Source organism: Palaemon carinicauda, chromosome 3 (assembly GCF_036898095.1).
Source record: "Palaemon carinicauda isolate YSFRI2023 chromosome 3, ASM3689809v2, whole genome shotgun sequence".
Classification (NCBI taxonomy): Eukaryota; Metazoa; Arthropoda; class Malacostraca; order Decapoda; family Palaemonidae; genus Palaemon; species Palaemon carinicauda.
In genome coordinates, this window is record NC_090727.1 from 21,677,733 (window position 1) to 21,702,439 (window position 24,707).

A 24,707-nucleotide genomic window follows, 5' to 3' on the forward strand; every position below is an offset into this window, starting at 1 on the left:
CGATAGAAGTGGTGATGGCCCCATGGGGAAGTAAGGTCCGTACCTGCGAGACAGTCAGCATATGGAACTTGTCGCATTGAATGAATGTATTCAAACGAGACAGGTCTAAAACGACCCTTCGTTTGTCGGAGTCTTTCTTTGGCACGCTGAATTAGCTACCTTGAAATTTTAAACGCTTTACCTCCTTTACCGCATTCTTGAGAAGGAGATCTTGTGCAAAAAGCGTGAGATCTGCCGTTGGACTCTGATAAAAACTGATCGGTGGAGGGGGCTCTGGAATCCAACTCCACCCTAGGCCGTTTGATACTATGCTATGTGCCCACTTGTTGAACGTCCAACGGCTCCGGAAAAGGTATAGCCTCCCCCCTACCTGAGGAGTCTCATTGGTTCGCAGAAGGTCTGCCACCACGGCTCCCTCGGGATCCTCTGCCCCTCCTCGAAACTCGCCACCTCCTCTGTAGCGAAAGGGTCCCCTAGACCTACCCCATCTCGCTTGCCTACTACACCCCTGAACCAGGCCTTGAGATTCAAAGGCAGGGTTATAAGCAGGAGAAGTCGAGAACGAAGTCAATGGCTGAGGTGGCTGGCTTACTAGCTCAAATTGTTGTTGGGGCTGAGGTTTAGAGGTGGAAGGATGGCGCACCTGGGGTACAGGCACTGCCTGCACCACAGGTTGGGTTTGTGAACTCAGTGGATTCAAATTTCCTCTTAGGGATGAGACCCCACCTGACTCGAAGGGTCTGACTGACCCTGGCTGCCTCACTGAGGATGCTGTTCACCACATCATCTGGGAAAAAATCTGGCCCCCAAACCGAGGCTTTAATCAGCCTGTTAGGCTCATGCCTAATGGAAGCCTTTGCTAAAACGTGCTTCCGGTACGCACGACGAGCGACAGCAAAGTCGTATGCATCACACTGAAGCGTGTGAAGCAAGGACTTCGTCAAGATCTTAAAGAGAGACTCATCAGCGTAAACCAAAGAAGACATCTCCGCCATAGTAGCCGAGTTAATAGACCTACTCAGTCTGACTCGAGCCTCATACTCCGTCCTAATTAACGAATCCGGCAGCCTGGGGAGTCGGAGCAAACTTTCCCGCCGTGAAGGTAGCCGGTGCATCAAGCCAGCAGTCTTGGTTCCCTGGGAATAGCAAAGAAGTCAGGTCTGTCTCCTTAAGTTGTGGCATAGGTTTGTCCTCCATAGCCGCTTTCAAAGTAAGATCCACCACCTTGGTGGTGCACGGAGTAGGAGTCTGTTCCTCGACCACAAACATGGCATACGTTCCTTTATTTATAAGGGGTTAACTTGGTATTCACGCACTCCCATTCAGTCAGGGTCCGGACCCAGGCGGACTGAGCCTGCTCCTTCAGGAATATGACAGTTTCCTTCGGAACTTTATCCATCCTGACTAGCGCGTCCTCTGTCAGGCGTGCATAACCTGGAAAGGGGAACTGCAAACCCGGCGGGTAGAACTCAAAAGTCCTCAACTGGACGGGTACCACAACCTTCAATAGTCAACACGCCCTCTGAGAACGGGGCATGAAGGGCCAACCTCCACGGGTTGCTCTTCACAAATGCTGGGAGCTTTGACGCATCCGGGACCACAAACTGCTGTTGCTGCGGGAGCCAGGACCTCAAGAGATTCTCCAGCATGTTCTCCTGATTCTGCAGTCGTTGGGTGAAAGAGTCCATCAACTGTAGACGATCAGCAATAGGGCCAATCTGGGACTACACAATACTCCCCATCTTCTCCATGAGCTGGCTCGAAAAGGACACTGGGAAGGCTTGAGTTTCCTCACGAATCCTGGCGATGATTGGAGCCGCCACATCTGATGCCACTGCCACCGACATCTTGGTATTGGGATAGAGGAGGGAGCACATCTCCTCCGCCAAAATATATGGCTGCTTTGCCCTAACGTTCCGGCCAAAGCCACCAACCCAGGTCTTGAGGGTCGCAAGGGAAGCGCTCTTGATGGCGGGAGAGAACTGAAAGAGACAATATATGGTTGTGGTTCTAACACGCCCCAGTTACTATACCGACACTCAATTAGAGTGAGCGAGCTGGGTTTATTCCTGGCATTCCATGCATCTTTTTTCTCTGGTATATTTAGCAATATTTATGCCTTAGAAATGGTGCTATAAGGAGCATTTCACGGAGCGACACAGGTCGAGCCCAGAAAAGTAAAATTATTACATAATCTCAGGGTAAAAGAACTTCAGAAGTTCTACAGCGAATGTTTTTATGTTGAACAGACTAATATAGGTCTCTCATAGTTTATGTATGACAGATCTATTTTAGCATTGATACTGACCTTAGGGTATTTTATATTGATTGTTAATTACTTGTCATGTAGTTTATTCATTTTGTTTCCTCACTTGGCTATTCATTCCTGTAGGAGCCCTTGGGCTTGTAGCATCCTGCTTTTCCAACTAGGGTTGTAGCTCAACTAATTAGAATAACAATAATAATCATATATCAAAAAACCTCTGAAGATAAATTAACAAACATGATAAAGACAGTAGAGATATTCTAGATATTTCCAGATTCCAAAGATGTAACTTAACAGCCTTCATGTACAAACTTCTCCCTTGGGATAAAATGCATATTTATCCATTAACATTGCCTTCCACATCTTATGGAGAATTTTAGCTTTGTTTCCACTGCCAAGATGGTTATAAAATGACTTGCATTTATTCATTTATTTGCTTATTTGTCTGTCTGTTTGCAGGAATACGGCAAAACTTCTTGCGGGATTCTCACCAACTTTAACAACGGATATGTATTATGCTCAGGAAGACCCCACTAGATTATGGAGGTGATCCAGATCAAGAAAGCAATTCCAGTTATTACTGTATTCAATATACAGTAGAATCATTCACGGTCAACGTAGGAAGAAGGGAAAGCTCGGTCCTTAGACCGGAGTAAAATGTTGACACTCTTCATTGATGGCGGTCTGAAACGTCTGATTGCTATTTCTACTACTTGTTTCAAAAGCATTTAGAATGTTGTCACCTTGAACTCTACAGCAAAGTTTAACCATTACACCTAACAACACTAACCAGTTGGGCAGCAAAATACAAGACTTGAAATATAATAAAATATAGTTCCTCAACTTACAAACTTACTTGGTTCCAAGAAGCTGTTTGTTAGTTGAATTTTGTTACATATTGACCTATGTTAGGCCTAACCTGAATTCCATGCCTATAATTTCCAGCTACAAAAGTCAACAAATAATCAGGTTTTATATAAAATATATATCATGTTATTACAAATGCCATTTTGCTTACTGTATTAACCCTTTTACCCCCAGGCTTTTTGGAAATTTCCAACCCTTAACCCACAAGGGTGTATATTTCTTTTAAATTGCTCTAACAGCCTTAATTTTTGTCATAGAGAGGTCAGGTTGGTCTCATTCTCTTGGAAAATGTCTGAATTTTCTTAAAAAATTATCAAAAATATGAAAAAAAAAAATTTTTATAGCATTTTTTTGCAAGGACGTACCGGTACGTCCATGGGGGTAAAGGGATGGCTTTTGTGAAACGTACCAGTACGTCCTTTGGGGGTAAAAGGGTTAAATGATATCGTATTGATCTATTACAGTATTTTTTCACCCTATCTTTGTTATTTTCAGTTGGATTTGTGTTAGTATCTCCAATTACGAACGAGAGAGTGAGAGAAATGGCTGGTGTTGAGGACACAATTCTGATTAGAGTGGAAGATATTCAGAGGAGATGGTTTGGGCATGTACAGAGGAGATGGAACGGACAGATGGCCAAAGATAGTGCTTCATGGTCAAGTGGCCGGAAATAGACCGAGAGGACGACCAAGAGATACATGGGTAAAAACCTTCAAGAAAGCAAATAGAGGCAAGACATTTCAGCAGCTGGCACAGATGGCATTGGATAGGAGTCTCTGGAGAGAATGGCGATATCAGATGCAGGACCCAACCCGGAGAATTCCGTATGGGATTTAGTGAGTGAGTGAGTGATCTCCGAATGTTTGTATGTTGAAAGACCTTCTGTACCGCACTTCCATAGATCACTAGACCCCTCTATGGTGTCCCACACACCTTACAATGCATAATCAGTGTACAATGAAACAATGGTTTTACGGCATCATCTACAATATTTCATCAATTAAAACCTTTTTTTTTCAAAGTAAAATAATTCTAATTAGTCCAATGACTTACCTTTACATGCTCCAAGCGCAAGAGAAGCACACTTAAGTCACTACCTATGGACGACATGATGTACTGTATCTCCATAAATTTGTATTCGACGTTGATCCTCCTGAAATGGAATAAAAATATCAAAAGAAAAATTCAATTGTTTGACTTCTCAAAAGGTAATATTAGAATAATACCTCTACCTCTGATAAAAATCCTTTTACTTTTCAATAAACATCTAAAGACCTTGAACAAAATTTTCCAGAATACATCAAGGTATTCCTGTACTTTCAGAATACAATCATTGCCTGATTAATACATTTGAAGCTCAATGTCAATTCAACGCAAAATATTTATACTATAAAGCTTTAATCAAATGACAAATTTGGAAGTCATTTGTATTTTTCCTAGCAATACAAACCTGCAGCTCTTTACTATGGAGTATTATTTTGGCGAAGCTGAAACCAGCCGATAAGATTTTTTGTCAGCGTGTAACTAACCACCACTAGTTAGCGGGGACAGGGAGCGGGGTAGGTTAACCCTCCCGCTCACACCAGCACTAGGGACTAACCGTCACTTTTGTAATTGCAGCAGGACTTTCAGGGGGTTGGTGCAGGCGGGTCTGTATGTGTAAAGAGCTGTAGGTTTGTATTGCTCGGAAATAATGCTAAATTACTTCCAAATTTGTCATTTATTCCTGAGCAAAATACAAAACTTCCGCTCTATACTGTGGAGACTCGCCTGTAGGTGGAAGTCCAAAACCATCTGGCTGGCAACTGTCCCGGGACAGTCTCTGTATAGTTGAGGGATCCTGCACCACGTTATCCTCGTAGGGGAACGGCCCGGGCAATCATTACTGGAGAGTAAGGAATTAATCTCTTGGAAAATAAATCATAGCTATTCAGGCCGTGCCCTCTACTAATATATATTTCTTCCCCCCCCCTCCCCCCACCCCCGACAGGAGGACAGGGACATAACACATATATACTGTAAATGTATATGCGCTTGTCCAAAGAGCGTGAAATTCACCCACAGAAGAACAAGGTCAGTTGTGGAGATTTCCCGGAATACTGCACCCCAAGAGAGGGAAAGATGAAGTAGGAAGTGGCCAGTCACTGTCGCATTCATCCTAGATTTACTTCGTGGGTAATCTTCCGCCCTAGAACCACTGATACTTGTCCCGCAAGGGAGCTGAGGTGCTTAGATCACGTTATGAACAGCCACCACAGGACCTATTGAGAATGTGTCTAGGCTCCTCTTCTCAGTTACGTCTTGCAGGTAGCAGGAGGTGAATGTTGTTTGACGTTACCCCTACCTGCTTGTAGTACCTGCTGAACAGAAAAATTCTTTCAGAATGCCAAGGAAGTACTTACTCCCCTGACATCATGGGCAGGGGGACGTCTACCTGACGTTGAGGTATCTGAGGCCCGTGCCCTTTTCTATTACTTGCCTGATCCAAGAGGAGATTGAGTTCTTCATGATTCTCCTCTTGGTCTTCCCCGTGCTGACGAACAGCTTGTTGATCTGGGGTTGAGCTCTTCTCATCGTTATGAGATATAACCTCATCGTCCTTATGGGGCATAGTTGATCAGTATTGTCTGATACCATTCAGAGACTCCCAATCTGAAAGGGCCCAAATCTAGGATTCGCTACGGACGGATTTTGAGTCTTTGCAACAAACTCTGGGACGAAACCAAGTGTGACCTGCCACCCATCCCCTTGAATAGGTGATGACGTATGAAAGACCATGTAGCTCGCTGACTCCACCTGCAGAGGTCAGGGCCAAAAGAAAACCGTCTTTAAGGTGATGTCCTTATCCAATGCTTGACGTAGAGGCTCATAAGGGGCTCCTTTCTGTGACGTAAGACCCTGACAATGTTCCAAGGAGGTGGTCTAACTTTCGACTGAGGGCCAGAACGCTGGAAGTTCCATATGAGGAGTGACAATTCCGTCGAGGAGATGTTAACTCAATTCACTTCGAAGACAATGTATTTTTTGGGCTCAAGCCATGTCGTCCTGATGGAAGGTTCCTAATAGTAGCTTCCCAAGGGACATATGAATTACAGGGATATTCCCAGAGAATTTACCTTTAGGTCTCCAGAATTCTAACTCCTGGCGCGAATATCCTTAAAATTTCTCCTAAGGATATCACAAAAATCAGGGGACGTTTATCTTGATACGACACATAGCGATCTTCATCCCGAATAGCGCTTTGGCCTCGAGGGGGAAGAGTGGCAAATTTGGAAGGGGAGTCGTTATCAAGGTTACCCTATTTCCCATACTACTATTGAGTATCAAGATGGCGGTCATTCCTAATTTTGTAGCGAATTCGCACGGTGGTGTTCCCTGTTGATCTAACCTTTTCGATCGAGTCTGCGAGGATTATTATGCAATCTCCAGCTTACCATCCCAGGTATAGGAAGAGTACATTCCCCAACCTAGGGTGGGTTAGTACAGTAAAAGAACGGCATGGTCGTGCCATCCCAAACTATAAAGAAACAGAATCCCAGAGCCTGCCTAACCTAGGCTAGGGGGAGCATCTCCCCTAGCCCGGAGAAGGCAGGCGTAGGACAAGTCGCTAGGCCACAGGGAGGGAGGGTCGTAACCCTACCAGGTGTGGCCTAGGGGGAAGGGCAGAGTGCCGCCCCCCCCCTTTTGCCGTCCAGCGGAGACCCAAAAGGAGAGTTCATTCACCTAAAGGGGTGGCTGGGGGCAAACGACTGATATTCTGAGGTTCTGACCCTAACTCAAAGCTCATGAACTATGGCTCTGGGCAGGGAAAGAAAATCCTAGCCTAACTTCACTTGAATACATTCAAGGTAAGGAGAGCTAGGATGTAGCCTAGGCTACCTCGGAGGGAGGAGAGATTACCTTAATGCAAAAGTAACCGGGGAGGTGTGAAAGTATTCAAAAGCCCCTAAGCCATAGGTTAGGGGCAAGGGAATCGACTACCAAGATCATCAAAACCCCTTGTATACTCTCTAGAAGGAGAAAAATCATGTGCAATCACTGAATCTTATATGTATAAATGCCTAATATCTTCATTTAATAAATTAACACCAGGACCACTTATTATATCATGCATGAAAGCAAACTAAAAGGCCTAGGCTATCGAGCCTAGGGGATGAGCTGGCAACTCTAGCGTCGTAAATTCGGCTACCTACACTCGCCGAAATGAAATAATACTATCGGCATAATATAACTAATTCCTAGCAATGAAGACTAAATAACTAATACTGATAATTAGTTATGAAACCGGGATAGTTGCTCTGGCTAACTAAATAAAGCATGCGAAGCGAACAACACCGTCAGAGACGCCTCCGGTTAGGCAATAGCTCCGCCACAAAACACAGTATCTAAAGATAAAAAGGCGTTACTTTACGGCCAGAGCTAATTTATACAATATAAGAATATGGTACTCAACTTTCCAGGGGCAAAAGAAGCTGGAGATTGTGACATGCTGGTTGTAAATAGCGAAAACTGGGAAAAAACACCTGGTCATAGACGCTACTACAGAAGGAATGGAGGACGCGGGCGGTTATGTCGTCAGTCAAGATGGCGTCGTTTATGACGTCATCCGAGTACCATATCAGTAACAGAGGAGGAGAACTTTGTAACGGCTCCTCCCATAACTTGCCACCAATTTCCCCCTTGAAGCGTAAACGCTATGTGGGGTGCAAATAGCTATGTGGCATGTTAAGTATACGTCCCCTGTTATTATTCGATATCCTAAAGGGAAACCTTAAGGGTACTCACGCCAGAAGTTAGAATTCTGTGAAACCTTTAGTTTAATTCTCTGGGAATATCTACTGTAGTCATATATACCATTAGGAAGCTACTGAAGGAACCTTCCATCAGGATGACATGGCTATCTCACCCAAAAGTAGATTTTTTGCTTCGCTCAAAATCCGTTTATTGTGCTTAGGAGCTAGGCCTGTTACCGGAGGCGCCAAGGGCGCTGTCGTTCGTTAGGCATGTGTCATTTAGTCAGTAGAACGACTTTCCCGATTGAAATAGCATTAATTAAATAATGAAAGCTATTTAGGCATAATAATACTTGTAAAGATATTTATGGTATGCATAATTTTCCTCCTCCTTTGTCAATCGTATACGTTAGAGTTTCGGTGATTTAGGTAACCGAGATCTCGTCTTGCCTAGGTTACCTAACCTAAGCGATGTAGTATACTTTCAGACCTTTCCCCGTTTACTCTTGTGTATCGTTTTATAGATTCTAAGGGAGATAGTATATCTCCTAGAATTATATAGATCGATACTTGTCTCCTTGGAGAGTCATGGGTAATCCCTCTTTCCCTCTGAGTGCCGCCGCAGACTGCAGCCCTTTCTGGTCTTGACATAGAGTAGTTACTCCAGCTTGACTAGGCTAGGGTTTTTCTGTCTCCCACCTTGCCGGCGAGTGTCCGGCTTTGGTTTTCGACAGAATCTCAGAGAATTCAGTCTTTTGCCAGCGGCAGGCCGGCAGGGTGAGTAGTCACTCCCCTGCCGGCTTATAGCCGCCGTTATAGGAGGCCAAGCCTCCCTAAACCCCATCTGGGGTGGTGGTATGTTGCCGCCACCTTCTCCCTGCGGTTTAGAAGACTAGTCCTATGCTGACAGACCCTAGGCTGAAGAATAGATATTCTTCTAAAGCCTAGGATGGCACCAGCACTAAAATGATGTTTCTCTTTTGTTGAGAGGGGGCGGAAAACCTGCCGGCCCCTCCTAACACTATGTCGGCAGACCCTAGCTTGAAGAATAGACATTCTTCTGCCGCCTAGGACGGCGCCTATACTGAAACAGAGTTTCTCCCTTGTGTAGTGGGGGCGGCAACATTGCCGCCACCTTTTACACTTGATATAGGACCCTTTTCTTGCCGCTCTCTGTCCTTTTACTATGGTCGTCGTCCTGCAATATCACCGCTTGCCGGCGGGTTGCGGGGCAGGACGTGCTCCTACATAGCAGCTGTTTGACGGCTGCCGGGGGGAGACCCTTCTATCACCAAGGTTCTTCAGTCCTCCCTTGGACTGCCGTCCAAAAGTCCTGCAACTGGGGTACTAACCCGGCTGGCGGCATGCTGGCCGGGCCGGCGCCGACAGGTACTGACTCAGTTGGCGACATGTCGACTGTACCAATGCCGCCGGGTACTAGCCTGCCGGCCATATGCCGGCAACGGTACTTGTGGTTGGATGGAAGCCTGAATGATGCATTCTCCCCTTCCATTTGAACCTTCTTTCTAAGGAAAGGCAGTAAATTATATATTTACATCCTTATTTAATGTAAGGATACACACTAATAAGGCAGTCCTTCACTCCATGCTTTCTCTCCCTCTATCAGCTAGTATGCCGGCCGGACTGTGCCGTCAGGGAGTAGCTATACCGGCTATATGCTGGCTGAATTACAGTATATGATTATACAGTTGTCAGTATATTTGCAGTATGGTATATACTGCAGATAGAAAACTATTGTATATATTATACTAGTAGTTATTTTCCAACATATCTTGGGTATCCTTGCCCAGGCGTTTGCTGAGACCAATCCTATACTGAAAGAATAGAATTTCTTCAATACTCTGATTAGAAATCAGTTTACATTTTACCCTACAATATTAAATAATTTACAAGGGCCAGTGATAGTACACTTTCTATCCTTAAAGGTTAGAACCCTTGTCTTTGAGCTTCCCTGATCAGGAAACTCTATGGTTTTCATATTGGAAGGGAAGGTCACAGCAATTGGCTGGGTAGGATACACAAATATGTGTCTTTTCTAATTTCTAGTCCAGTCGGCGACATGCCGGCTGGACTGTGCCACCAGGTGCTAGCCATGCCGGCAGCACACAGGCTGAACGACAGTATATGATTATACAGTAGCCAGTATTTTTGCAATTTAGTATATACTGCAAACAGAAAACTATAGTATTATTATACAGTAGTTAATTTCTAACATATCTTGTGTACTCTTGTGCAGGCTTCTGCTGAGACCGAACCTACTATATATTGAAAGAAGAGAATTCCTTCAATACTCTGATTGGAAATCAGTTTATACTTACCCCACAGTATTAAATAATTAGAAGGGTCAGTGGCAGTGTACACTTTTCTATCCCTAGGGGTTAGAATCCTTTTCTCTCGAGTTGCCTTGATAAAGGAAACTCTTTATATTTAATACTGGGGGGAGGTTACAGCAATTGTTTGCAAGGGATACACAAGTATGTGTCTCTCACTATTCCCTTCTAGTTTACTATCCTAGGCTATAATAATTAAAAGATGACTAATTACATATTGCTTATCAGGTGAGATAAACAATCGTATACTAATTCTGCTTTCCTTTCTTTACAGGAGGAACCCCAGATGAAATGTGATGCAGTCTTCTGCAATCTTAAGAGTAAGTACTTTTACGGTCATAAAGCATGCAGGTCTCACGCCCCCTGCAATATTATTACCGAATCCCTGCAATATTGGGACCCCCAAGTCTGCAATATCTGCCGGACCTTAGTGACCGAAGGTTTTGATGATCCCAAGTAAATGGAGTCTAGGGATGCGGCACGTAAGAAACTACGCAAATGGGTAAGGTAAGAGGGTTCCAGAAGATCTCTCTGGGACCATACCCACCTACCTAACAATAGGATGCGTAGCTTACTGGTCCCGAAAGCAAGTAGTGAAATAGTGGTGTCCCGAGCCCGATTCACACCTCCCTGCGTCCAGATTGCCATCGAGACGGAGGGCAGGAGGCACCCCTGGAAGAAGATGACGATGTCGTGTCGCAATTACTTCCATCTGTGCCGGCCCTGGAGCCATTAAGCTCGACGTCTTCACCTTCTACCCCTCTATTAGACAAAATGGGCCAGTTACTGGCCCATCTTACGGGTCTAATGGAAAACTTTCGCAAACAAGGCGAAACGAAGGAAGCGAAACTCAAGAGAGAGCTCCGTGAAGCTCCACTCATCGCCTCCCGTGGGTCATTCAAGCGACCCAGAGACCAAGACCTCCCGACATGCTCCAAAACCAATCCCTGGAGGTACGCGCAGCTTATGCCAATTTTAGGCGGCAAACTCTACATCTCAGAGAAGATGGGAGGTGTCCCTTTGGACGAAATCCAGTTTTGGCCAAGCTTTAACGCTTTCCCTGATTGCTTCATTCGACTGAAGCATGAACCAACGTCAGAAAAAGAAACGGAACCGAAGGAAGTCATGGTTCTCGACCACGATAAGGCACAGGCTATCTTGTCAAGTACCCTGAGAAAGGCAGGTTACTCGGTGTCGAAGGTGTTCGCCCTGAGTAAGAGACACCCTACCTTTTTAGCTCTTGCTTCAATAGCATTCCCCTTTACGTGGAAGGCATTTAAATCTGTATCCTAGGCAGTGGCGGCAGGCAGACCATGCCTTGCGCTTGAGGAGTGCAGGCCTCTGTCACTAGCCTTGCCCATGCAGGAGGAGGATTGGAAGGAAGTCCACTTAACCTTTACAGTAGGGAAACTGGACGCGGACATCGCTGGACGACAGTTTAGCGAGAATCTCCCTAAACTTTCTGAGTTTCTTTTGTGCAAGGAACAAGAGACAAAGGAGAGACTTGCGGCCTCCTTATCCCTACAAAACTTCATAGAGATGTGTTCAGCCCATCGAAGTACCCAAGACATGCTCATGGTCTTGGCCAACATACATATGGCCACCTTAGTAAAAGACCTATATTATTATTATTATTATTACTTACTAAGCTACAACCCTAGTTGGAAAAGCAGTATGCTATAAGCCCAGGGGCTCCAACAGGGAAAATAGCTCAGTGCGGAAAGGAAAAAAGGAAAATAAAATATTCTAAGAAGAGTAACAACAATAAATATCTCCTATATAAACTATAAAAACTTTAACAAAACAAGAGGAAGAGAAATAAGATAGGAGAGTGTGCTCGAGTGTACCCTCAAGCAAGAGAACTCTAACCCAAGACAGTGAAAGGCCATGGTACAGAGGCTATGGCACTACCTAAGACTAGAGAACAGTGGTTTGATTTTGGAGTGTCCTTCTCCTAGAAGAGCTGCTTACCATAGCTAAAGAGTCTCTTCTACCCTTACCAAGAGGAAAGTGGCACTGAACAATTACAGTGCAGTAACCCCTTGGGTGATGAAGAATTGTTTGGTAATCTGTGTTGTCAGGTGTATGAGGATAGAGGAGAATATGTAAAGAATATGCCAGACTATTCAGTGTGTATGTAGGCAAAGGGAAAATGAACCGTAACCAGAGAGGAGGATCCAATGTAGTACTGTCTGGCCAGTCAAAAGACCCCATAACTCTCTAGCGGTAGTATCTCAACGGGTGGCTGGTGCCCTGGCCAACCTACTACCTTTATGAAGGCTAGGAGAGCCTGTAGGGAGTTCGTGTTCGCTGCTGCAACAGTGAAACATGAACCCAGGAAGCTGATATCTTCCAACATCTGGGGTAAAGATCTCTTTCCAAACGAAGTAGTCAAAGAGGTAGTCGAGAAAGCCACCACGGAGAATAGGAACCTTCTCCAGAAGTGGAGCAACTCTTCAAAGAGGAAGTCTTCCCCGGATGTGGGTCCCAATCTAAAAAGAAGACGAAAAAGTCTAGACTTTTTCCTCGGTCTGTTCAACAACATCCCACAGTTTCTATGACCGCGGTGCCCCAGGCAGGCGGTCGAGGAGGTAAACCTTCTGATCATTCGAAGCAAAGAGACGCTTCTGTTAGGAGGGAGGCTGCAATAGGATCATTGGATCTTCGATCCTTGGGCCCAAGGCCTAATCAAGATTAGACTAGGATGAAAACTAGACATGCCTCCATCATCATTTCCTCAACTCTTCTAACACTTCAACCCTGTATTAGAAGAGTATACCCTATAGCTCTAGAGCATACAGGTTATAACGAAAGCAAAGTCCATCGAATTCCAGGGAAGGCTGTTTTGTGTTCCCAAGGACTCAAGAAAACTCAGAGTCATTCGGGACTTGTCGCCACTCAACAAGTTCAAAAGAAACAGCAAATTCAGGATGTTAATCCTTCTACACATGAGGACCCTATTACAAAAAGGGGCATTCACAGTCTTGATAGACCTGACAGGTGCCTATTGACAGCTTCTAGACAGTCACCCCCTCTCCTCCTACCTAGGATTCAAGTTACAGAAGATAAAGTATGTCTTAAGAGCCATACTCTTCAGACTAAACAGTCCCAAGTATCTTCACGAAATTGGCGGACACAGTCGTGCAATAACCATGCCTAGAAACTGTTCAGGTAACAAAGTACCTGGACGAATGGCTGGTGTGGGCAGCACCCGAAGCGGCTGGTCTGCAAACATCCAAAGAAGTACCCCAGTTCCTGGAACATAGGGGATGCAAAATCAACTTCAATAAGTCTTGACTATCTCCAGCTCAAAGGTTTCAATGGCTGGAAAACCATTGGAACCTGGGGTCACCCTGTCTCTCCTTTCCCTTAGGGATGAAGAAGGAGATCGCAGGGTCGGTCAAGAGACTACTGTAATCTGTCAGGATATCAAGACGCTAACAGGGAAGAGTACTGAACTCTCTCCAGTTCGCAGCAGTGACAGACCCAGCGCTAAGAGCATAGCTGAAAGATGCGTCAGGAGTCTGAAGAAGATATGCATCAAATGCTCGAAGAGATCTAAAATGACCGATATCAGTCTTACCTTGATCGCTTCTCAACCCCTGGTCGAAGGCCAAAAGCCTAATGAGGACCGTACCCTTGCAACTACCTCGACTATCGAAGATCATCTACATGGATGCCTCGATGGAAGAATGGGGAGTTCACTCCCATCAGAGGAAAGCCCAAGGGACTTGGTCATCTCTACTCAAGGCCCTTCTCATCTATTTTTTGGAAGCCATGGCAGTCCTGATGATGTTGGGGAAACTCTCTCCACGCAGATCAGCCCTCCTCAGGCTGATCTGGGACAACGAAGTGATAGTGAGATGTCTGAACCGACAAGGCTCGAGATCGTCCCATATAATCTAGGTGATGTTAGCCATCTCTTACCTAAAGAGATGGCACCTATCAGCAGTTCACGTACAAATGATACGCAATGTGACAGCGGATGCCCTACTCAGGCTCAAGCCGATAGAGTCAGAATGGTCCACAGACACAGACCCATTCTCTTCCAGATTGGAACAAGTCCCGGAACTGCAGATCGACTTCTTCGTGACGAGCGTCATCAAGAAACTACCTGGATATGTAGCCCCATATGAGGACCCTCTAGAGGAGATAACGGACGCCATGTCTCTAGTGTGGAACGGATGGACCCGGAAATTTCTGTTCCTTCCATCCAATCTCCTGCTGAAGGTCCTCAACACGCTGAGATCCTTCCAAGGAAAGGCAGCTCTAGTGGCTCCCAAATAGTCCAAAAGTAACTGGTTCCCTCCAGTGAGGGAACTGAAGCTGAGGCTGGCCCTTGTACTGAACCCAGCACTTTCTCAGAGGGTTCAGAAGTTAATTGTCTTCAATTCATCACAGAGAGCTCAAAACCTTCATTTCATGATTTTCTCGCCCTAGCGATTAAGAAAAGATTTGGGATCTCAGAAGGCAATATAGACTTCCTAGAAGAATATAAGTCTAAGTCAACTAGAAGACGATATGAATCATCTTGGAAAAAGTGGGTTGCTTTTGTTAAAGCAAAAGGAACGAAAGAAATTTCAATAAACTTCTGTCTGTCCTTCTTTATCCACCTTCATAATCAAGGTCTGGCAGCTAACAAGATAACTACGTGTAAGTCAGCCTTGACTAGACCTCTTCTATATGCCTTTCAAGTGGATCTGGCGAATGAAATCTTTAATAAGATCCCAAAGGCATGTGCTAGGCTTAGGCCTGCCGCTCCTCTGAAGCCTATCTCATGGTCTTTGGACAAGGTCCTACATTATGCCTCATCTGTGAACAATGAAGATTGTTCTCTCAAGGAACTAACCCAGAAGGTTATTTTCCTGTTCGCTATAGCCTCAGGGGCTAGAGTTGGTGAAATAGTAGCCTTATCAAGAAATGGGGGCCACATTCAGTTCACAGAAGTGGGAGAACTGAATCTCTTTCCTGATCCAACCTTTCTCGCCAAGAACGAGCTACCCACTAAAAAATGGGGTCCCTGGAGAATATGCCCTCTGAAGGAAGATGTCTCTATCTCCAGTAGAGTGTCTAAAGGTCTATCATCGTAGAACTTCAGACTTCAGGGGAGGACAGCTCTTCAAAGGAGAAACCTCAGGATCAAACTTATCCCTAAAAACTGAGGGCGAAGCTCACCTACTTCATTCCCAGAGCAGATCCTCACAGTACACCCGCAGGTCATGATCCGAGGAAAAATGTTATTTTCATTAGTAAAATAAATTTTTGAATATACTTACCCGATAATCATGTAGCTGTCAACTCCGTTGCCCGACAGAATTCTACGGGAGGGATACGCCAGCTATCACTATACTAGAAGGGGGTGTACTCACAAGCGCCACCTGTGGCCAGGTACTACAGTACTTGTTGTTGACGCCACCTCACTTTTTCCTCGGTCCACTGGTTCTCTATGGGGAGGAAGGGTGGGTCAATTAAATCATGATTATCGGGTAAGTATATTCAAAAATTTATTTTACTAATGAAAATAACATTTTTCAATATTAAACTTACCCGATAATCATGTAGCTGATTCACACCCAGGGGGGTGGGTGAAAAACCAGTGTACAAGACTAAAGGATAGCTAAGTATCCCGTATTTCATATAATCAGTTATCCACAATAACAATGAAATAATAAGTACCTGGTAAGGAAGTCGACTTGAACTGTTACTCTGCCTTTAATAAGATCGTCTTCCTTACTGAGCGCAGCGTTCCTCTTGGAAGGCTGAATCAACTCAAAGGTGCTAAAGTATACAGGGCTGCAACCCATACTAAAGGACCTCATCACAACCTTTAACCTCGGCGCTTCTCAAGAAAGAATTGACCACCCGCCAAATCAACAAGGATGTGGAAGGCTTCTTAGCCGACCGTACAACCCATAAAAAGTATTCAAGAGAAAGGTTAAAAGGTTATGGGATTATGGAAATGTAGTGGCTGAGCCCTCGCCTACTACTGCATTCGTTGCTACGAATGGTCCCAGGGTGTAGCAGTACTCGTAAAGAGACTGGACATCTTTGAGATAGAATGATGCGAACACTGACTTGCTTCTCCAATAGGTTGCATCCATAACACTCTGCAGAGAATGGCTCTGTTTGAAGGCCACTGAAGTAGCCACAGCTCCCACTTCATGTGTCCTTACCTTCAGCAAAGCAAGGTCTTCTTCCTTCAGATGAGAATGTGTTTCTCTAATCAGAAGCCTGAATAGTAAGAAACTGAGTTCTTAGAACTTGGAAAAGAAGGTTTCTTGATAGCACACTATAAGGCTTCTGATTGTCCTTGTAAAGGTTAAGACCTTTTAGATAGTACCTAAGAGCTCTAACTGGGCAAAGTACTCTCTTCAGTTCATTCCCCACCAAGTTGGACAGGCTTGGGATCTCGAACGACTTAGGCCAAGGACGTGAAGGAAGCTCGTTTAGCAAAAACCGAGCTGCAAGGAACATGTAGCCGTTTCAGATGTGAAAACAATGATCCTGCTGAAGGCGTGGATCTCACTTACTCTTTTAGCTGTTGTCAAGCACACGAGGAAAAGAGTTTTTAATGTGAGGTCCTAAAAAGAGGCTGATTGGAGAGGTTCAAATTTTGATGACATAAGGAACCTTAGGACCACGTCTAGATTCCAGCCTGGAGTGGACAACCGACGTTCCTTTGAGGTCTCAAAAGACCTAGGGAGGTCCTGTAGATCTTTGTTGGTGGAAAGATCCAAACCTCTGTGGCGGAAAACCGCTGCCAACATACTTCTGTAACCCTTGATCGTAGGAGCTGAAAGGGATCTTACTTTCCTTAGATATAACAGGAAGTCAGCAATCTGGGTTACAGTGGTACTGGTTGAGGAAACTGCATTGGTCTTGTACCAGCTACGGAAGACTTCCCCTTGAGACTGATAGATTCTGAGAGTGGATGTTCTCCTTGCTTTGGCAATCGCTCTGGCTGCCTCCTTCGAAAAGCCCCTAGCTCTTGAGAGTCTTTCGAAAGTCTGAAGGCAGTCAGACGAAGAGCGTGGAGGATTGGGTGTACCTTCTTTACGTGAGGTAGACTTAGAAGGTTCACTCCTAGAGGAAGAGTCCTGGGAATGTCGACCAGCCATTGCAGTACCTCTAAGAACCATTCTCTCGCGGGCCAGAGCGGAGCCAACCAACGTCAGCCGTGTCCCTTTGTGAGAGGAGAACTTCTGAAGTACCCTGTTGACAATCTTGAACGGCGGGAATGCATACAGGTCGAGATGGAACCAATCCAGCAGAAAAGCATCCACGTGAACTGCTGCTGGGTCTGGAATCGGAGAACAATACAACAGGAGTCTCTAGGTTATCGAGGTAGCGAACAGATCTATGGTTGGCTGACCCCACAGGGCCCAAAGTCTGCTGCAAACATTCTTGAGAAGGGTCCACTCTGTGGGGATGACCTGACCCTTCCGGCTGAGGTGATCTGCCATGACATTCATACCGCCCTGAATGAACCTCGTTACCAGTTAGCTTTCGATCTTTAGACCAGATGAGTAGGTCCCTTGCGATCTAGAACAACTTCCACGAAAGAGTCCCTCCCTGCTTGAAGATGTAAGCCAGGGCTGTGGTGTTGTCAGAGTCCACCTCCACCACTTTGTTAAGCTGGAGGGACTTGAAGTTTATCAAGGCCAGAATAACCGCCAACAACTCCTTGCAATTGATGTGAAGTGTCCTTTGCTCCTGATTCCATGTTCCCGAGCATTCTTGTCCGTCCAAAGTCGCACCCCAGCCCGTGTCTGATGCGTCCGAGAGGAGACGGCGGTCGTGTTTCTGAACAGCCAAAGGTAGACTTCCTTGAGAAGAAAGCTGTTCTTACACCACGCGAGAGAAGACCTCCTCTCTTCGGAAACAGGAACTGAGACCGTCTCTAGCGTCATGTCCTTTATCCAGTGAGCAGCTAGATGATACTGAAGGGGGGGGAGGTGGAGTCTCCCTAACACGATGAACAGGGCCAGCGATGAAAGTGTCCCTGTTAGACTCATCCACTACCTGACTGAGCATCGGTTCCTTCTCAGCATGCTCTGGATGCATTCTAGGGCTTGGAAGATCCTTGGGGCCGACGGAGAAGCCCGAAAAGCTCGACTCTGAAGATCCATACCCAGGGAGACAATGGTCTGGGATGGGACGAGCTGAGACTCCTCAAAATTGACCAGGAGGCCCAGTTCCTTGGTCAGATCCATAGTCCATTTGAAAATCTCCAGACAGCGACGACTTGTGGGAGCTCTTAAAAGCCAGTCGTCTGACGGAGCCGGACACAAGATCATGGTACTGCTGCACAGTCTGTGAACTGTCAACCATGGGCAAGCGAGGAAGTACAGTGACAACCTGAATCTGTCTAGACTGTCTGGGTCGTACAGACAACTCCTTATCGGGTTGCTGAGGTTGCCGCACTGCGTCACAACAAGTCACTTCTGCTGGTTGTTGAACGTCTTCCCCGTGACACATTGACTCCGTAAACAAAAAATCCTCTAACAAGGACTAAGCTTGGACTGCATGTCTTGCAACACAGCTCAAGGTCTATGGGAGCAGGTGTGGTAACAGACGGGATTAGCGACTGAAGTGGAACCATTACCTTCCCTGGAAGCATGTTATGCTTAAATAAAAGTCCATAGGAGGCTACGCAGCTAAAGGCTCCCTCCAAATGACAGAGTCCTCAAGGGAATATCAGAAGGAGGGAGAAAAGAACTTTCTCATCTACAGGGACCATATCCTAGAAAAGCTAAGTTCTCTCAGTGAGGGTTTCACTGGTGCAAAAGCAGCAGACTAGAAGGCAACGTTATGAAACTGCTTGACAGTCTAGTGAGTTGGCAACAACCAAAGATGTGACTGAGAAGCATGCGGTAAGGTATGCAGAGCATGTTGTATGCAGAGTATGCTGTATGCAGAGCATGCTGTATGTAGAGCATGTTGTATGCAGAGCATGCTAAATGCAGAGCATGCTGAATGCAGAGCATGTTGTATGCAGAGCATGCTGAATGCAGAGCATGCTGTATGCAGAGCATGTTGTATGCAGAGCATGCTGTATGCAGAGCATGCTGTATGTAGAGCATGTTGTATGCAGAGCATGCTGAATGCAGAGCATGCTGTATGCAGAGCATGTTGTATGCAGAGCATGCTGTAAGCAGAGCATGCTGTATGTAGAGCATGCTGAAAGGTAAGCAGAGCGTGTGCATGGCGTTTAACATTTCTCAGAAATTCCATGACCAGTGCTAGAGTGCTTTATGCATGCTTGCATGGGGTTTTAATATCAACATAATATTTACCTTACATTCATAACTCATGATTCATATTTTTGCCATATTTTGCGATATTGTTAAAAATATATTGCAAGGAATACAAATATATTTTTATAAGAAATACAAATAACCTCCATTATCATAATGTTTGAAAATGGAGGTAAGGTAAGCTGAACAGCAGAGTCAGAACGAGCTGGAACAACAATAGTTGTGGTTTCCTCTTCAAGACTCTGTTGAGGGAACACCTGAGGCTCAGTCTGCAAAGGCTGATCAGCAGAAGGTAGGCGCATGGGTGGAGGAGGCTGACTCCTGGCATGAGTGGCTGAACTCAAGGGTTGCGCTTGCTGAGTGGTTGGCGGATGCGCAGTAGCAAGTTCCTGAGGAACGAGTTGAGGTTCCTGCGGTGTGAGCTGAGAGCGAAAAGGTAGTGGCTGCGCAGAACGCAGAAAAAGTCTCGCAAGTTGAGGCTCCTGAGGCGCAAGGCTAAGGTGTTGAGGTGCTTGCCTTGAGGAGGGTTGAGCTCGCTGCAGCGAGAGCTGAGGAGACTGACTCATGGATGGGAGAGGTTGTTGTACCTCAAGCGAGTGTTGCCTCACTGGTGGAACAGCAAGTGGAAGCGGAGGAAGAGAGGTATAAGCCTCCTGTTCCCATTGCTGAGGTTGCCTTAAGGAAGGCGGAGGGAGCTGCACACCACTGGGATCAGTAAACTCATAACGTGGCTCAACATCGTACGCCTGGCAGGCGGTACTGAGGTCAGGCGGAGCGAGCGCAGGCGGAGCGAGCGCAGGCGGAGGCGCAACCTTCTCAGCCCGACACTCACGCATCAAGACCGAAAGTTGTGACTGCAAGGACTGCAGTAGAGTCAACTTGGGGTCGGCAGACACTAAGGTCTGCTGAGGTAAAGCCTTAACAGCAGAGATCTGTTGCGGCAGAACCTTACTCCTCTTAGGCGGAGTGCATTCAACTGATGACTGCGGCGAGTCAGAGCTAACCCAATGACTGCATCCGGGTTGTTGAACTCTAACTTCGTACGTCTGGCATAGGTCTGGACTTTACGTTTAAGAGGTCTTGAGACCTGAGACCAGCGTTTTCTCCCCTAAATTTTTTCTGCAGACGAGCAAAATAAGGGCTCAATCGTCTGCGGGTGGGAGTGACGGTCTCGGTAAGACACGCCCGCAACCACCGAGGATACTTCTGTGCGCCGATCAAGGCCTGCTGAACCCTTCTGCCCTTCGACATTGCTTCTCCCCTGGGCTTGGGAGCTTGCAAGAGGTCCCGGACTGGGAGGACGACTGGCGCGCACAGAAGTACCCTCACGCACAACACTGACACACTTTGCGCTAATCACTTATCACTTTGATTTTCTGTTTGCACTTATTTCACTGAACTCGAAACTTTAAGTGGTTTGTACCTGAAACACGCAATTCTATCCTTTCTCAAAAGTTAGTAATTGCGAAAACAGAATTACAATGTAACAGAAAAATCTAATGAAAGATAAATAATTCAGTGGCTGGAAAGAGACTAAACACTAGATCACTCTAGAAACGTTTACCTTCTTCCCCTAAAGAGACTAGGGAGAAGAGCAAAAACGATAACAACGTTACTCGCTTGAATGAAACGTTTATCCTCCTCTTTCTCCCTCCGTCTCTATCTCTCTCTCTCTCTCTCTCTCTCTTGACTTAGAACCTGAGAGAAGAGCCCAATCATATATATCGTTAAAACATATTATTGTTAAAGGAAAAAACTGAAAAATTTCCCAAAATGAAAAGTTCCTTTATTAGGATTAAAACCATAAAGTTAAGAAAGAATGAACAAAACGCTAGACACGGTTACTCTTACTGCAACGTGAAACCGTGAAAATTCTTTCTCTATCGTAACGATAGAGCGCAAGTTGAACGTTCTGAACGTCAACAACTGCAGAGACAAAACAAAACGTTAGTTCAACTTTGAAAACAGTACGAGACTATCAAAGAAATTCTTTCAAAGACAATAAAATAGCATAATATGTTAACAGGTAAAACCGAAATGACGGGCTCAAAGTTAATTAACTTCGGTACCAAGAAAAGACCGCCTACTATTAGGAAGGTCGAATATAAACAAATATAAAAATTAATTTTAATAATTTTATAATAAAAGGAAGTTAATCGAAGAGGCCTATAAGAGGCGGAGAGATATAAAATAAATCTATAACTTTTGTTAAGCAAAATTAAGAAAGAGAGTCTATACTCTCTTAGACACCAACACTTCCGTCTAAGGGAAGGGTCGGCCATTTAAAGGTGAAAGAGAGTTCATACTCTCTTCGTCACCATAATTAATCAAATTAATTCCAAAAGCTAACTAAGCTAATATAGAAGTTTCCAGTATAGCGAATAGCTGCAAATTTTAGAGAAATACTTCACCAAACCGTGAACAATACTCCAAAATCATAAGCGTATCCAAGAACGTCTTGCCGGAAGCACGACAGAGGAAAAAGTGAGGTGGCGTCAACAACAAGTACTGTAGTACCTGGCCACAGGTGGCGCTTGTGAGTACACCCCCTTCTAGTATAGTGATAGCTGGCGTATCCCTCCCGTAGAATTCTGTCGGGCAACGGAGTTGACAGCTACATGATTATCGGGTAAGTTTAATATTGAAAATTGCTTCATCACTGAATTTTTTTCATTATATGGACTTTGAGCGTCTTCGCTCATATACTGGATGGAAATCATCCAGAGTGTTCTACAAACACTATGCTAAGCAAGTCCATGAACTGAAGCATTATGTGGTGGCGGCAGGTAGTGTATTAAAACCTGTCGTCTAGTGCTGCAATGAACAGTTAATTGATTGGGACTATCAATTAGGGTGAAAAGGTGTTGACACTTCCAGTGTGATACCTTTTAAGTGAGTGACACTAAGTCTGTTCAAAATCTCAGGTGTGGAATTATACAGATAACACTTGTGCCGTGTGTACGTAGTACACAGTGTTGACAGTATCTATAAGTTTACTTGTGAACGAAGGTTCTAGAGTGGGAGGTGAGACCTTCTGGACTCACCAGTGGTAGCTTATACACCCCCCCCCCTCGGAACCCCCCCAAGCGGCGGCGCGAGCCCTAAACCACGCCCCCTTGGGCGGAGTTACCAGGGACGAGCGGGTTGACTCGGCAATGGAAGTCACATTTTTGAAGTTGTAATAGAACAAAAAATAACACAGAAGTGGTTGAGCTTACCTTGGTTGTGCAAGTTATGAAGGAATTACTGTGAAGGTGCAAATTGTTGGACATAAAGGTCTTTTTACTAGTAAATTCAATCTTGTGCTCTCTTGGTTGATATGAATATTGATAGATTCCAGTTAGTTTGTTTTCTGTGGAATAATAGTGATTGTATGTGTGTGTTCTTGTATATAACCTACTCTGTTGAATTATGAAGTTGTTAGAATATTCCCTCCTAAGTACATGGTCTCCTCGGCTCACGGGGGAAGGGTTGGAGGGTGACCCAGACCTTGAGTCCGGAAGGTCTCACCTCCCACTCCAGAACCTTCGTTCACGAGTAAACTTACAGTTCTGGAGAGGGAGGTCTCAACCTTCCGGACTCACCAGTGGTAGCTAGGCAGATGCTTCAGGGGGCTTGAAGATGAAGTCCAGCGACCACAGCATCGAAAGCTCCCTGTAAGCCGAGGAGAGCATAGTAAGAGCTGAAGACAGAGTCGCTTCTCCAATTCATTCTGGACATGATTTCTTGTATAGATACTCCATTGTATAGCAGTCTTGATGAAGCTTGACCCCTTATAGAGTGGAAATTCGTTGACTGTTTAGTTGCATTTGGGTCGGCTCTGAAAATGCACTCCCTAAAAAGTTGTCTCATTTTTTGTAAAGACATTATCTTGAAGTGTTCATCTAGCCATATGTGGTCTTTCCTGTCTATGTTTCTTTCCATACAGACTTTTTTTGTGTATTCCAAATAGAAGTTCAATTGTCTGACTGGACATATTTTTGGTCTGTTAGGAAGCTTCCTAAAGCTGATCTCTATTGGCGTGTAGTTGTTCTTTTGGTTTTTGGCCATGAAGGAACGGTGGTTCCGTAAGACAATGTGTTCTGGGGTGAAGGTGCTCCTGGAAATGCAGAGATTGTTAAATTGATTTGCTCTTAAAGGGCAAGCTAAGGCTACTGGGAACAAGGTTTTCTGTGTCAGTAGTAAGGTAGAGTTATCTCTCGTGGTGTTGAGAAACGAGATTACTTTGTCTAGATCCCAGCCAGGGAACTGGTAAGAATTCCTAGGCTTCCTTCTATTAACTCCCGATATCATTGCTTTGACATATTTGTCTTCTGCAAGACAGTAACCTGGGAAATAACCTGACAAGATAGGACCTAAAGCTGCTCTGTAGCTCTTCAGGGTATTGTAAGACAGTCCCTTGTCTATAAGGTGATTGAAAAATAAAATAATTGCTAGCAGGGGGAATTTGTTGTCTCTTCCATACTCCTTGTGAATGAAACTTTTAAAAATGTTATATAAGTGTTCATACTTGTGCAAGGAGCTGTCCCTCAAGCTGACAGCAATTTTGGAGCAAACCTCAGGAGGAAAGACATTAGGGAGCTGATCCTTTAAATTTTGAAGGCGATCAAATTGTTGATTGCAGCTTTGCTGAGGGTGAGATACAATCCTTGAGAACTATCTGGTAGTCTTCGATCTTCACAGTATATCGTTTGTGCTGCTTCGCGACTGACCTCACTAATGGAATCCATGGTTCCGTCCCCTGCGATATGGTGCACAAAAGCATATTATTATTGCATTCTTTATAGATTTTAAAAGCTACTTTGTGTAGTAAGAATCCTGGTGGAAAGGCATAGAGAGGTGTTGATCCCTTCCAGCTAATCGTAAGTGCATTATTGCTGATGGCTTTTTGGTTTGGAAGAGATGAACAAAACTTTTTGCACTTAGTATTGAAGCCATTTGAGAACAGATCTATTTCTGGGGTGAAATTGAAGTCAGAGCAGATTAAGGAGAATAGACTGTCACTGAGGGAAGTTTCTGTGTGAATGGAACCCCGGTCCCTGGAAAGTGAGTCTGCGATGGTGTTACTTACTCCCCTGATCCATCTGGAATTTATCTGTATGTTGTGATCCTTCATGGTACTAAGTATTTTCCTGACCAGTTCATGAGCTAACTTGTTTCTGATACTACCCTGTTTCCTTAGCCAACAATTAGTAACCTTTGAATCAACATGTATTAAGACTACCTTGTTGTA

At 45.0% G+C, this 24,707-nt stretch overlaps 1 long non-coding RNA gene across 2 annotated transcripts in view; it reads right to left on the minus strand.

The window, feature by feature from the left end:
* Positions 1-24,707, minus strand: part of LOC137638215 (uncharacterized) — a 44,177-nt gene that overhangs the window by 14,980 nt on the left and 4,490 nt on the right. For both annotated transcript variants that reach the window (XR_011043890.1, XR_011043889.1), the window contains exon 4: positions 4,187-4,286. This is a non-coding gene — a long non-coding RNA (uncharacterized lncRNA). The remainder of the gene's footprint in view (positions 1-4,186; positions 4,287-24,707) is intronic.